The sequence below is a fragment of the Geotrypetes seraphini genome, chromosome 7 (genome assembly GCF_902459505.1).
Source record: "Geotrypetes seraphini chromosome 7, aGeoSer1.1, whole genome shotgun sequence".
NCBI classification, from domain to species: domain Eukaryota; kingdom Metazoa; phylum Chordata; class Amphibia; order Gymnophiona; family Dermophiidae; genus Geotrypetes; species Geotrypetes seraphini.
Window position 1 is genome coordinate 66,141,713 of NC_047090.1, and position 15,331 is coordinate 66,157,043.

Consider the following 15,331-nt stretch of genomic DNA (forward strand, 5'->3'; position numbering starts at 1 on the left):
GGGGAATTCTGTATCCAAATTTTCTCATATTCACACATATATAAGTTGGCCACCGACGGGGCAAACACAGCCCCCATGGCGACCCCTGATTTTTGTTTGTAAAATTTTTGATTGTACAGAAAGAAATTCTCTCTCATTGCAATTTGTGCCAAATTTAAAATGAAATTAGTTGGTATGAAGTGAGGTCTATCCCTCCTATCCAAGACGTCTTTGATGATGTTAAGAGCTTCACTCTGAGGAATGGAGGTATACAGAGATATGACGTCTAAGGTAACCAGTATATAAGGAAAATCATCTTCAGAGATATGATCTAATTTTAGCATAATGTCTTTGGTATCTTTAATATATGAAGCAGCTTTTATAACTTCATATTTAAGAAACTCATCAATGAAACTAGAGAGCGGCTCTAATAAAGAACCCTTTGAAGACATTATCGGACGCCCTGGGGGTCCACCAAATTTTTGTGTATCTTCGGTAACGTATAAAAAATAGGGACCATGGGGTTTACAGGATTCAAGTATCTATAATCTTTGTGGGTGAGGAATCCTTGTAAGAGGCCCAAATTGGTCACTTGTTGAACTGACCTTTGTAATCTTTTTGTAGGATTGAAAAGCAAAGGCTCATACACATCGGGGTCTTGTAGTTGTCTCATAATTTCTCTCTGGTATTTATCACTATCCTGAACAACTACAGCTCCTCCTTTATCAGCTTTAGTTATAATAATAGAACGATCGTTTGAAAGAGTGTCCAGAGCTTTCCTTCTCTCCCGATTCAAATTGTTATAGCCATACGAATGTTGACTCTTGTTTTTCCATGTCTCAACATCCTTAATGATACACTGCTTAAAAGAATGTATAATAGGGTCTAAAGGAATTGGAGGATACCATACGCTTTTAGGCGATATAATAGAGCGATCGTACGTAGGAGGAACGTCATTAAAAAAGACTTTAAGATGTAATTTTCTTATCAATTTTTCTAGATCTATATGGAACTGTACATCATTAAATGTAGTAGAGGGTACAAAAGATAATCCTAAAGAGAGAACTTTTACCTCAATGATAAGTGTGGTTTATTTATTTATTTAGAATACTTATTTTGAGCACTTTAGAACACTTTTCGCATTTCATTCTGTACTCAATGAGTGATATCCTAACCTTCAATCTTGGTTATTGAGATCTTTGATGATTTACCAGCAGGTATCTGAGAGTACAGTCTGATTATACTTCTTGAATCTATTATTTTACAAGTCTGTTTCATTTTTGATCTTGGGATTGTTTGACTTGGCGCATTGAAGTTTGATTTAGTATGAAACAATTACCAGCCAGGTCCTGAATAGACAAGATAACCTGCCGCTGGCGAGGGGGACGGACCAGAGCAGCCAACAAACGTCCTGTCTAACCCCTCCCCAAGAATATAATTTATACCGTTGAAAATAAATATCCCGGGAAGCCCTCTGCATCAAAATGGCATCAATCTGGCGACGTACAGTCCGCAGACGAAGTCTATCCGCCTCAGAAAGGGAAATACTATGATGCACCCTCAAGTGTCGAAGCTCTCCTGATAAAGCCAATAATTCAGCATCCAACTTTTTCCGCTTGCGAGAAAGATAGGCAATAATAAACCCCCGCAAAACCACCTTAGAGGCCTCCCAAAATGTTGCCGGGTGGATGTCATCAGTATGATTGTGAGAACTGTACTCCAACCACTGTTCCTGAATAAATTTATGAAACTCTAGATCTCTATAAAGGGAACACGGAAATTTCCAGTGCTTTTCACCTGGCTCTGGCGTAAACTGGAGGTCCATGACAACCGGGGAATGATCCGAGAAAGGAGCTTCCTCAATATCAATCCCAGACACTCTGTGGAGCAGAGAGGGGGAGATCAGCAGGTAGTCTAACCGAGAATAAACATTATGGGGATGGGAGTAAAAAGTATAAGTGCGTTCAGATGGATGCAAAATCCTCCAAGTATCCAACAGCTGCAACTGGCTAAGCAAAAAATTTACCCCCTTGGCTCCATGGTCCCTCGTCCCCTCCTTTGCCGAACTACAGTCCGAAGCAGGATCTACAGTAATATTAAAATCTCCTCCCACCACTGGTTGGTAATTGGGATACATGGCTATCTTGGCAAGCAGAGCTGAAAAAAATTTGTGGTTATACACATTAGGAGCATACAGATTACAGAATAACCATTGGTGTCCCCATAACTCCCCCAACACTATAACGTAGCGTCCCTCTGGGTCCTGGAGGACTTTGTGAAGGTGGAAGGGCAATTGTTTATGAATCAGTATTGCAACCCCTCTTTTCCGGGTGCCAAAGGAGGAATGATAGACCTCACCCACCCACTCCCTGCGAAGCTTAAGGTGTTCAACCGGGGACAGATGGGTCTCTTGCAGGAAAGCAATATCCGTTCCCCTTTTCCGGAACCAGGACAAAACCTTTTTCCTCTTGACAGGAGAATGGATCCCATCCACATTGAAAGTGGCTATAGTCAACTTAGTCATGGAGGAAAAAGGCTGCCAGACACAAGAACAGAGAGCAACCCATGGAAGAGAGGGAAGGCCCCCCAGCTAGGCCTCCCATCCAGAGTACCCGGGACAGCAGCGCCCCAGAAGATTCCCAGGGGCTCCAGAACAGAACAAGTCCCCCCCAAGGAGGTCACAGCACATACATATCCGACCTTCCCCCCACATCCCATGCACACCCCCCATACATACCAACATGCACACAGAACACGCAACACCCCCTTACCCCCCTCCCAAACCCCCCCCACAATCCCAAACAGCCCCACCCTGTCCCCCTGAGAAGACCATCTCCGAAGACCCCCCAAAAAAACCCCTCCCCCCCACGTAACCGAAAAAACTAAGAACAAAAAACTGCACTCCCAAAAACAGGTGCAACCTAATGGCCAAGTCCGAGCTCTCATAGACCCACCGCCTCCCACCTAGACAGCTGGTACAGGTGCGGCAGATAGAGCAACCGGGGATGAAGTCCAAGAGCCTCTCATCAGCAGTCGAACCCAGTGGAAGTCCAACAAGGCAATAAGCGGAGAAAATGGGAGCGAAAAACACTGCGTCCAGGAGCAGACAGGCTAACCCACAGAACCAGGAGCACAGCCACGGCATAATCTGGAACACCAAGTCCGGAACCGTCCAAGCAGGGCATCACACCTCCATGGTGGGCAACCAAAAGCTGACTTAAATAGGCAAAGTCCTCCAAGGAAACCGCAAGGCTGGTGTCAAGTAGAATTAAACCGCCGGATCCACCGCCGGGGCACCACCAGCCACTATCACAGGCATAGAGTCCATAAAGTGTTGTGCAGCCGCTCTGTCCGTGAAGGTGTGTGGTTTCCCATCTCGCCAAATGCACAGAGACGCCGGATACACAAGCGCAAACCTCACTCCCCGGTGGTGAAGCGTGGAGCAGAGCGGCGCCATCGCCTTACGAAGGGAGGCCACGTGTAAGGAGTAGTCATTGAATAGTAACAGTTTTTGTCCTTCATATTCAAGCCAACCAGATTTCCGAAAGGCCTGCATGATGAGCTCCTTTTCTTTCCAATTGATGTATCTAGCAATCGCTGCTCACGAGCGGTTGTTATCCCCCATACGCTGGCCCATACGGTGTGCTCGCTCGCATATAAAACCAGCCACTGGGGTCGCCAGGCCAAGCTGCTTTGGGAGCCAAACCTGAAAAAAATGGTAGAGGTCTTGGTCAGCCCGGAGCTCAGGCAGCCCCACAACTCGTAGATTATTTCGACGCTGACGGTTCTCCTGATCATCCAGCCTTCCCGTCAATGCTGCCACCTGAGCCTGCAGAGCAACCACACTCTCGCGATCCTGCAGCGCTACGTCCTCACCGTCAGACACCCTCTGCTCCACTTCTGCGATACGGCCAGCCTGCGCCTCAAAACGCTCATTAATACAGTCCACAGCCGACTGTAACTTGTGAAGTCTATCTTCCAGTGCCGCGGTGACCATTCGTGAAATTTCCTGGGCCCATTCACCCCAGTGCGCCGGGGCAGGAGCGGGAGTCGGTGACGCCGCCATTTTGAGCACGGAACAAGCAGACTTGTGCTTCGGCGTTTTCGCCGATCTTACCGGCATGCCGGGCTGATGCGCACTATCCAGAGGCCCCACACATGCACACCCGTCGGCGAAAACCCCCGGGTGAGACAGAAACGATCCGAGCAGTCTTGTGCGTTAGTTAGGCAGGCGTTTGGAGGCTGTGGGCCAGAGAGCTCAGAGACACGCGTCTGCTCAGGTCAGCCGCATCACGTGACCCCCAGTTCTCTATATTTTTAACTAGCTTCGTCGCTTTCCTCTGCACCCTCTCCAGTATTGCTATATCCTTCTTTAAGTAGGGAGACCAGTGTTGGACACAGTATTCCAAGTGTGGTCAGACCATTGCTCTATAGAGCGACATTCTGACATCCTCTGATCTACTCGTGATTCCCTTCTTAGCTGCCGCTGCGCATTGAGCCGACGGTTTCAGGGTCCTGTCTATTAGTATCCCCAGGTCCTTTTCTTGCTCGTACTTGTCCAATTTTACACCTAACATTTTATATTCGTGCTCCTTGTTTTTTATGCCCAGGTGCATCACTTTGCATTTCTCTATATTAAACTTCATCTACCAGTTTCCTGCCCACCTTTCTAGTTGGTTCAAATCTCTCTGGAGCTCTTCGCTGTCCTTTTGTGACCTGATTGCCCGACCTAGCTTGGTGTCATCTGCAAACTTGATGATTTTACTGGTCATTTCTTCTTCCAGGTCATTTATAAAAATATTAAATAAGATGGGCCCAAGAACCGAGCCCTTTGGCACGCCGCTAGTTACTTTTTCCCAGTCCGATAACTTCTCGTGTATGCACACCCTCTGCATTCTGTTCTCCAGCCATTTGCTTATCCATCTCATATCCCCTTCTATTCCGTGGCTTTGTAATTTTCTGAGAAGTCTTTTGTGTGGAACTTTGTCGAACGCTTTCTGGAAGTCCAAGTATATTATATCCACAGGTTCTCCGCTATCAATATGTTTGTTCACCATCTCAAAGAATTGAAGTAGATTCGTCAAACAGGACTTCCCCTTCCTGAAGCCATGTTGACTGGCTCTCATCAGGTCATGAGTATCCAGATGTTGGACTATGCTATCCTTAACTAGTGCTTCAACCATCTTCCCAGGGACCGATGTAAGAAACGCAGGTCTATAGTTGCCCGGTTCTCCCCTTGATCCTTTTTTGAATATTGGAATGACGTTTGCTATCTTCCAGTCGTCTGGTATCTGTCCGGTTTTAATCGACATGTTAGCCAGGGTTTGCAGTAGTTCTCCAATTTCTACCTTTAGCTCCTTTAATACTCTCGGGTGGATTCCATCTGGTCCAGGGGATTTGTCACTTTTCAGTTTGTCAGTCTGATAGTATATCTGGTCCAAATCCACACTCACTGTAGTGAGGTTCTCCTCAATTTTTACCGTTTTGGGTATTGATGTGGTGTCTTCTTTAGTAAAGACAGACGCAAAGAAGGAATTTAACCTGTCTGCAATCTGCTTGTCTTCTTTGATACACCCTTTTATTCCTTTGTCGTCGAGTGGGCCTACTGCCTCCTTTACAGGTTTTTACCTTTTACGTATCTAAAAAGGGCTTGAAGTTTTTTGCCTCTTGTGCTATCTTTTTCTCGTAATCCCTTTTGACGTCTTTTACCGCCTTGTGACACTTCTTTTGGTCTTCTTTATGGCTATTCCATGCCTTGTTTGATTGTTCTTGTTTCCATTTTTTAAATGAGTTCTTCTTTTCTCTTACTGCATCCTTCACCTCTTTAGTTAGCCAAGCTGGTTCTCTTTTGCTTTTGTTTTTCCTTCCTTTGGATATCTGCGGGATGTATAGATTCTGTGCTTCGGTGATAGTGTTTTTTAGTAGGGCCCATGCCTGATCGACCGTATCGATTTCAGCTATCCTTTTCTTGAGCCGTTTTTTTTACCATGGCTCTCATGCTGTCATATCTTCCTTTCTTAAAGTTAAAGGTCGTGGTTAGGGTCTTGGTTCGTTTCCCCTTCCTGATGTCGATTTTAAAGTTGATCATGCTGTGATCGCTCGTCCCCAGCGGAAGCGCGACTTCTACTTCTTTTGTTCGTCCAGTTATGCCATTTAGGACCAAGTCCAAGGTGGCCCTCCCTTTTGTCGGTTCTCCCACCATTTGTTCTAGGAAGCAGTCCCCTATCATTTCCAGGAACCTTGTTTCTTTGCCGCAGTTTGAGGTTCCTAGGTTCCAATCTATCCCCGGGAAGTTGAAGTCTCCCATGATCGTTATGTTGCCTGTTCTACATTCATGCTTGATTTCCTCTGTCATTTCTGTGTCTGTCATATCCGTCTGTCCTGGGGGGTCGATAGAAGAGGCCAATCTTTGAGTCTGCTCCATTCTGTCTAGGGTGGGTCTTTGGCTTCCTTCAGCCTGGTTGGATGCCATGCCCAGACTCTGCTTAGGTCTTATTCCAGAATCTCAGGAGGCTCAAAAGGGAGGAGAAAAATAACCTTGAGAATGTTCCAAACACAAACACCACTTCACAGGTTTATTTATCAGTACTACTGAATAGTTGTTGCTTTGTTAACTCCACACAGTGTGTATGGTGCGGCTTAGTAAAGTCATTCAATTAGTCCCAGCCAAAAAGGAAAAATAAAAAACATCCATGAAACGAAACACAATTCACAGCTGATTCTTCTCAGGTGAGAATAATAAAGGTTTACTGCACAGTTTCTTTGCAATAAGGCAAGCAAAAAGGCAAAAGAATCCCTTCTCCAAAAAAGAGAAAAAAACAATAAGCAGGGTTCATTCAGCTAATGTCCATATCCTCATTTAGCTCACCTTCTTCACACACCTCCATGAATTCCTCAGGAGTAGGCCAAGTTGACTGAGTGGGCAATCCAGTTTCCTCCAGTTCCATTAGCTTCTCACCAGGACTGGTTCTGGGCTGAGTTCTGGTCTGCTTCTGTGGCACCTTCCTGAGGCCCCCCCCCCTTTCCCTGTCTGAGGCTCTGGCTTATATTGTGGCAAGCCACGCCCCAGGCTCTAAAGTATAGGAATGGACCAGTACTGCCTGTGGCTCCCCCTTTGGCCAAGTTGAAAATAGTGGTCAGGAACATACAGTATGCTGCTTAAAGGCAGTTTTAAAGGGTTTTATTCTTTGCTTTGAATAGGCTCCTTTTGCAGAGCCGCTTTTCTCATTCTGCACAGAGATGGCCTCTAAGGGTTCCATACTGGGATACGCAGCCTCATAGCTAGGGAAATTCCTCTGATGGAATTTACTACCAGCTGAAATATTGTTCTCCCTGTTTTTACCATGGGGTAAGTTGGAAGCAGTGCTGGACTTGCCACAATGAGTAAGAATAAAGGAGCTAAGAAAGAAGTAATGAGGAGATTCAGAATGGGTATGTCTGAGAAGAATAGAAGCTTGAATTGAACGTGAAAGTACATGGGAAGATAATGCAATGACTTAGAAGGAGGATTGTTTATTTTTACATAAGAACATAAGAGTTGCTGCTGCTAGGTCAGACCAGTGGTCCATCGTGCCCAGCAGTCTGCTCCCGTGGCGGCCCTTAGGTCAGAGACCAGTGCCCTATCTGAGACTAGTCTTACCTGGGTACGTTCTGGTTCAGCAGGAACTTGTCTAACTTTGCCATGAATCCCTGGAGTATGTTTTCCCCTTTAACAGCCTCTGGAAGAGCGTTCCAGTTTTTCACCACTCTCTGGGTGAAGAAGAACTTCCTTACGTTTGTACGGAATCTATCCCCTTTTAACTTTAGAGAGTGCCCTCTTGTTCTCTCTACCTTGGAGAGGGTGAACAACCTGTCTTTATCTACTAAGTCTATTCCCTTCATTATCTTGAATGTTTTGATCACGTCCCCTCTCAGTCTTCTCTTTTCAAGGGAGAAGAGGCCCAATATCTCTAATCTCTCAAGGAAGTTGTCATGCAAGTGAATTTTAAATAGACTGCAGTTGGGATGCATTTTTCTGTGGAAGACCTTTGAGGGGCAGATTGCAGTACTCTGTGTAAAAGATGGTGAGAGAATATGTGAGAGGAGTGGTCTAGTGGTTAGAGCAGCTGCCTCAGTACCCTGAGTTTGGGAGTTTGATTTCCCACTGCAACTCCTTGTGACTCTGGGCAAGTCACTTAATACTTAATTGGCCGAGGTATAAAATAAGTACCCGTCTAAAATATGTAAACTGCTTTGATTGTGAAACCTCACAGAAAAAGCAGTATATCAAGTCCCATCTCCTTTATCCACATTACTCCTCTCCTAGGTCACTTCATTGGCTCCCAGCCCGTCTCCGCATACGATTCAAACTCCTCTTACTGACGTTCAAGTGGTCTCGCTCTACAGCTCCTCAATATATCTCCTCTCTTATTACTCCCTATGCTTCCTTCCAGGAACTCTGCTCATCAGGCAAATCCCTCCTCTCTGTACCCTACTCCACCACCACCAACTCCCATCTCTATTCCTTCCTCCTTGTTTTGCTGCATGCTTGGAACAACCTGCCTGGCTCGCTATGTCAGGTTCCATCTCTGGCGATATTCAAAGCCAGGCTAAAATCTCACTTGTTTGAAGCTGTGTTTAAACCCTGATCCAGTCAACATATTCTATAAATTTAGTTCTCCACAGAACTGCCATTATAGAATTCATGCTTAGTGTATATCTAATCTAATCAGAATTTCTGAATCCCATTTATCCAGTATAGGTTCAAGGCGATTTAAAAAGTAAGACATGGGGAAGGTTACATTACATTGTAGAGGAAGGGTACATATATCATTAGGACCTCACTTTGGATGACCTTTACTGAATTCCTCCCATAATACCGGGACAGTTAAACATATTTTGAAAATCTGTGGAAAAATAAGTTATTATGTATTGGCTGCTGGTAACTATGTAACTATATGAGTGCAAAATTGTTTAATGGTGGTGTTGGCACACCAATGAATTATCTATTGAAGCCTAGAATGGGAAGATTAGGTTCTTATCTCAATAATCTTCTTTCTAGTACAGAAGCATACGAGTCTTGAACCAGTGGGTTATTCTTCTTTACTCTTGAGTTTGTACAGTAGAAGGCATCATCTACTTTTTTGTCTCGGCTCCATCTTCTGCATTTCTGGGCTGTGCCCTAGCTCCTCAGTTCGTATGAAGCGGTTGACAATTCCTTCAAGAAGAGAAATATAGAGGCAGGAAACGAGGTACTCCCCATGTATGCAATTCTATTCTGATATGCAACAAATCAAAGGCAATAAATCAATGTCAATTATAACTGAGAACAAGGTGGAAATAAACAAACCACTTATCTGAGTGCAATCAGCACTATCACTTAAGTAGCTTTTCTCTTTAGAAGAAAGATATCAATCAGTACTCTTCAGAGCTGCCTGACAACAGACACCTACATCTAGAAATACATACATGTCTGAGACAGCAAGCAGGATAATTGAAATCTGGCAGGGTGGTCCTTCAAGACTCATATTCCTTTCTACTAGAAAGAAGAGTATCAAGGTAAGAATCTAATCTCCTCTTCTAGTGCAAAAAGCAATTGAGTCTTGAAACAGTGGGATGTACCAAAGCAGTCCCTGAGTCTAGAGCAGGGCAGATGAGCCTGCTGTGAGCACTGAGGACCCAAAGATGGTATCCTTTTGTGCTGCCACCTCCACTCTGTAAAATATCATGAAAGTATGAAGGGTGGATCATTTAGTCGCCCTACAAATATCTTTGGGCAACACTGCCTGGAAATCCATCTACGAAGAAGCCACACATCTCGTAGAGAGTGCTCTCGATGCAATTGGTTGTTGCTTACCCTACCCAATATACGCTCATCAATAGCTGTGTGAATCCACCTGGAACTAGGTGCCTGAGATGCTGTCTTTCCCAGGTGGTTTGGGCTCGTTAGCACAAAAAGATGATCTTAGAGGTGAAAATCATTTGTCACCTCTAGTAATAGAGAAAAAAGTCTCCTAACTTCCAGCAATGCCAAAACTTTGTATGTGTTTTTATAAACCTGTGGGAAGGAGCATGGGTAGTCGGACTTTCTGATTGACATGGAAGACTGAGGCCACTTTGGCAGAAGGAAGGGACTATATGGAAAGAGCCCCTGCTTCTATAAGCCTGAGGAAAGTCTCTGTGCATGACAGAGTTTGTAGCTCTGAAATTCTTCTTGCTGAAGTGATAGCTGCTAAAAAATTGTCTTAATGGTAAGGTCCATCAGAATGCCTCTTGCAAAGGCTCATAAGGAGTCTTACTGAGGGCTTAAAAAACAAATTAGATCCCACTTCAGGAATGGAATCGCAGAGGAGGATGCAGCCGCAAACCTTTCAAATATCTGGTAAAAACTGGATGAGGGGCCAAGGAAACCTTTTCTCAAGCCCTAAAACACTTATACTTTATGAAGCATTCAGTTCACTGTCCTAGAATCAACCCAGTCCACTTTTGCTAGAACAATGGAGGTAACTTCTCTGCTGGCCTGAAGAAGCAGCAAATTATACCTGTATTTTGAAAATCTTGTGATGGATTTCTTGATCAGAGTTATTTTTAAGATGCAAGGGGAAGACAATTTTTCAAGTAAAGAAACCTTTAAAAAAGATTTTGCTTCAATTTCAATTATACACAGTACCACTAATTTGTCAGTACTTAATTAGATCTGAATGCAGCTATCTTTTTGCTGTGTATGGAAAAATGCAGCCATTCTCATTAAGAAGAAACAGACTGAACATTATGATATACTCTCATTGTCTGTCATTGGATGATCTGAAATAGAAATGCTGGCACATTCAGGGGAAAAAAAACAGTACAGTATTTTGCTTCAGTAGGACCCATTTACTAAAAGAACATTAAGGACCTGTTTTATTAAGGTCTTTTTTCCATAGACACTAAATTTAAGTCTCTTTTAAAAACACATTTTCTAAAAATGGCTTTCAACTGGTCTTTTTAGTGAGACTGATTAGAATTAATAATAATTTTATACTTATATACCGCCAAAGCCGTGGTAGTTCGAGGTGGTTTACAACAAAGAAGAGCTGGACAATCAGCGAATATAGGTACAATGTAAGATCATCAAAGGAGAGCATGATACAGAGGTGAGGCATGAGAGAACTTGGGAACAATTCGGTTGGAGATGGAGAGGTAGGGCTTAAGAGAACTTGGTTACAAATTGGTTGAACAAGTTTGATTTTACAAGTTTTCCGAAACTTAGGTAGGAAGAGGAGTGTGTGATAATGTTACCCAACCAATCGTTCAATTGACCTTCTTGGAAGGCAAGTGTTCTGTTCAGGTATCTTTTGTAACGGCAGGCCTTTAGTGTTGGGTGGTTGAATAGATGGATTCTGCGGGTGGGGTCTGGATGGACATTCTAGGTCGAAGTGGGGAACCAAGTACAGTGGTACCTTGGTTTATGAGCATAATTCGTTCCAGAAGCATGCTCGTAAACCAAAATACTTGTATATCAAAGCGAGTTTCCCCATAGGAAATAATGGAAACTCGCTTTGATACATTCCCACCCCCCGAGGCCAGCGGCGCTGCTCTATCCCTCCCCTCACGAGAACCGGCATTGCTCCCCCCGAAGACACCCCCCCCCGCGATCCAGCACCCCCCTGCCACAATCCGGCATCCCCCCGCCGCGACCTGAAGTCCCCCAGACCCACCCGAACCTGCTTCTTACTTTCATCTGGCCATCTGTGCGTTGGTGCCCGAAGATCGGCCTCCTCTTCTGTGCTGCGCTGCGAGTTCACACTCTCTGCGAGATTCTCGGAGAGAACGTGAACTCGCAGGCCTTGAGCATGTGCAGATGCTCAAGGCCCAGTACAGAAGAGGAGGCTGATCTTCGGGCACCGGCACCAACGCACAGGATATGCCGGTGCCGGTGCCGAGGCCAGATGAAAGTAAGAAGCGGGTTCGGGTGGGTCTGGGAGACTTCAGGTCGCAGCGGGGGGTGGGGGGGGCGCTAGTAAATCGAGGCATACTTGGTTTCCGAGGTGCCAGTTTTGCAAATGTTTTGCTCATCTTGCAAAACACTCGCAAACCAGTGTACTCGTAAACCGAGGTACCACTATGGTACCATGAAGGCCAAACCTAGAATGGATTTGAAACAGAGACAGGCAAATTTGAACACCACTTTCACTTCAAGGGGCAGCCAGTGGAGTTTTTGGTAGTTGGGAGTTAGGTGTTCCCAGTTTTTTAACCTAAAGATCAATTGGATTGCCGAGTTTTGGATAATTCGGAGTTTGAGTGATTTTTTAAAAAGACCCCAGATAAATGATGTTACAGTAGTCAAGTGAGCTTAGAATGGAGGATTGCACCAATAAGCAGAATGAGACAGCATCGAAGTACTTTCTGATAGTTCTTAATTTCCACAATGTTGAGAAGCTTTTTCTGACCAGTAAGTTGGTGTGAGCTTCAAGGGTAAGGTAGCGGTCCAGAGTTACTCCCAGAATTTTTATTAAATCTGTAATCGGAAAGACTTGACCATTCAAGGAAATTGATGAATCTTTGATTTTGTCATTCGGACTCGCCAGGTAGAATTTGTTTTTTTCTGAATTGAGTTTTAATTTGAATTCGGCCATCCATAGTTCGATTTGCTTTAATATGGATGCCAGGTGGTTCTTCGTCTTGGGGGATAGATTTGTTAGGGGAAAGACTAAAGTGATGTCATCAGCATAGATGTAGAATTTGATTTTTAAACTTTGCAATAGGTTTCCCAGTGTGGCAAGTTAAATGTTGAACAGTGGGAAGTATGGGGAAAGTAGGAAGTAGGGAAGTGGGAAGTAGGGGGGAGCCCTGCGGGACTCCACACGAGTTTACCCAACTGAAGGAATGAGTGTTGTCACTATAAACTTGGTAAGATCTTTTGCTCAGAAAATCCTGGAACCGTTTTAACACATTACCAGAGAGACCGATTGACTCCAAACAATCCATAAGAATAGTATGATCAACTAAGTCGAAGGCACTGCTTAGATTGAATTGCAGGACCAGTGCACTTGAGCCCTGGCTAAATAAACTGTGGAGTGAATCTAGCAATGAGGCGATGACAGTTTCAGTGCTGTACCCGGAACGAAAACCTGATTGGTTGTCATTTAGTATGCTGAATTTGTCCAGATAGGTTACTAAGTCCTGGTTGACCAGGCCTTCCATCAGCTTTACAAAGAAGGGAATGTTTGCGATGGGTCTATAATTTGAAGACAGTTTGATTGATTTTTTACTATCGGGGTGATCAGGATCTGGCCTAGGGCCTCTGGAAAAGTACCTGACCGTAGAAGGGAAGAAAGCCAAATGTGTAACTTGGCTTTGAAGGTGACCGGGGCGACTTTCATCACATTAGGTGGGCAACAGTCTAATTTGCAATAGGAATCAGCATATTTAGAGTAGAACTTGCAGAATTGTAGCCAGGTGGGGGTGGTAAAAGTGTTCCAGATCATATCTACCCTAGGTTCGTCATTGAGTTGAGCAACTGGGTATCTCAGACAGTTGGATGGGAGAACCAAAAGGGTGGATCTCAGGTTGGAGATTTTATTGATGAAGAATTTGGCTAGAGCATTGGCCGAAGGTGAGGAGTCTAAGCTAGGGCAGGTTAAGGTCTGAATGTCCTAAAGATTGTTAACTAGTTTGAAAAAGATTTTTCGCTCTCTCTTGACTATCTCCGGACTTCAGCCATATTCTTTCAAGTTTTTGTAATTCCCGTTTCGCTGTTCCTAGTTCGGCGTCGAACCAGCTATCCAAATTATTGTTTCTCAATTTCTTTGATTTTATGGGGGCCATTTTGTTTAGGATCTGCGTGCTCAAGTTGGTCCAGGAATATGCTGTAAATGAGTCAGGATCTGGGTTGGCCGAGATGTCGTAGTGTGACTAGAATTCCACTGGATTTACCAAGCCTCTTGTGGCTAACACTTTTTTGGTCCTTTGTGCCACCTTGGGATTGGATGGGGAGCGTCTTTCTTGCCAACTAAGTTGGAAGTTGCATAATCGGTGGTCTGACCATAAGGAATCAATCCAAGTAGCTTGCTCCCAGAGAATTTTTGGGTAGACTTGTTCTTTGGAGGAGAAGGTTACTAGGTCTAGTTGGTGACCTGTTTGATGGGTCTTTTCTGGGGTCGGCATGAAGAAGTTTATTGAAGTGATGAAGGATAATAAGTCTTTGGGGTCAGTCTGCTCTACCTGTTCTAGGTGAATGTTCAGGTAGGTTGTAGGGACCTGTAATTGAGTCAGTGAGGAGGAATTCGGAGAAGTTGTCTTTAGTGGTGGACCATTTCTTGGGAGGGATATAAAATAGCGTTATAATTAGGCCATCTTCTAATTGGGCTGACTGGAGTTTACAGGAAAGAATTTCGAGATCCGTTGAGGATTTTGAGGCTAGGGTGGTGAACTCGAATGAATCATTTGCTATGATGGCTAGTCCTCCCCTCTTCCCCAGGTTCTGGGATGAGATATGATTTTAAACCCAGGTGGAAGACACTCATGAATTATGATATCATTGTCGGAGATCAACCATGTTTCAGTTAAAAGAACAAAGTCAGGGTTGGTCTCTTCAGTTGTGATTTGTTCCTGATAGATTGGATGTTTAAGTAGAAACCTTGAACCTTTTGGTGGTGGGGGAGTTAGCAGGAGCTGAGTAGGGAACTTTCCTCAATGATCAGTGTTTTCTATTGTAAGGTCTCTTTGCTTTTCATGAGGAGGGAACAACCGGGATTTGGAAAGGGCCCCCTTCAGAGCAGTCATAAATGAAAAGATATTATAACTGGAAATTTGTATAATTGGTTACTTGTATGAGTTTGAACCTTTCATTATTTTTATGTATTTTTTGTAAGCCTTCATGACTTTCTGCACTGGCAGAGTATCAAATAATAAACATAAACAGCCTGAAATTTTTCATTTTGTTTATGGGAATTATCATTTTATTTTATTCTTTTCATTCTGGGGCAATGTCATATATAGTGCGCACACTTCACAAAGACTGTACACTCTGTCCAAGAGTGAGTATTGTTTCTGTCATGGTATGTGCAAAACTAACCAGTCAGGAGACATTAACTCTTGAGATGACATGCTACTTCTGGAACATTAGCATGAAGAGAGAGCAGCAGCAAAGAGGGGGGATAGTGATGTGTACGAAGTTTAGGTCAAACAAACCAGGAGAAAGATCTCCACAATCCAGGTAGAAATGAACAAACCACAGTGGAGATACGTAGTAATGTTGGTGTGCAGATTATTAATAAATCATAAAAGTCTGTGCAGTGGCACGACACGCATGTGTTTCAGCCAATATGGCCTGCCTCAGGAGCTTTTCTGAGAATGATCAATTACTTGGGTAAATCACCTCATCCAAGTATTC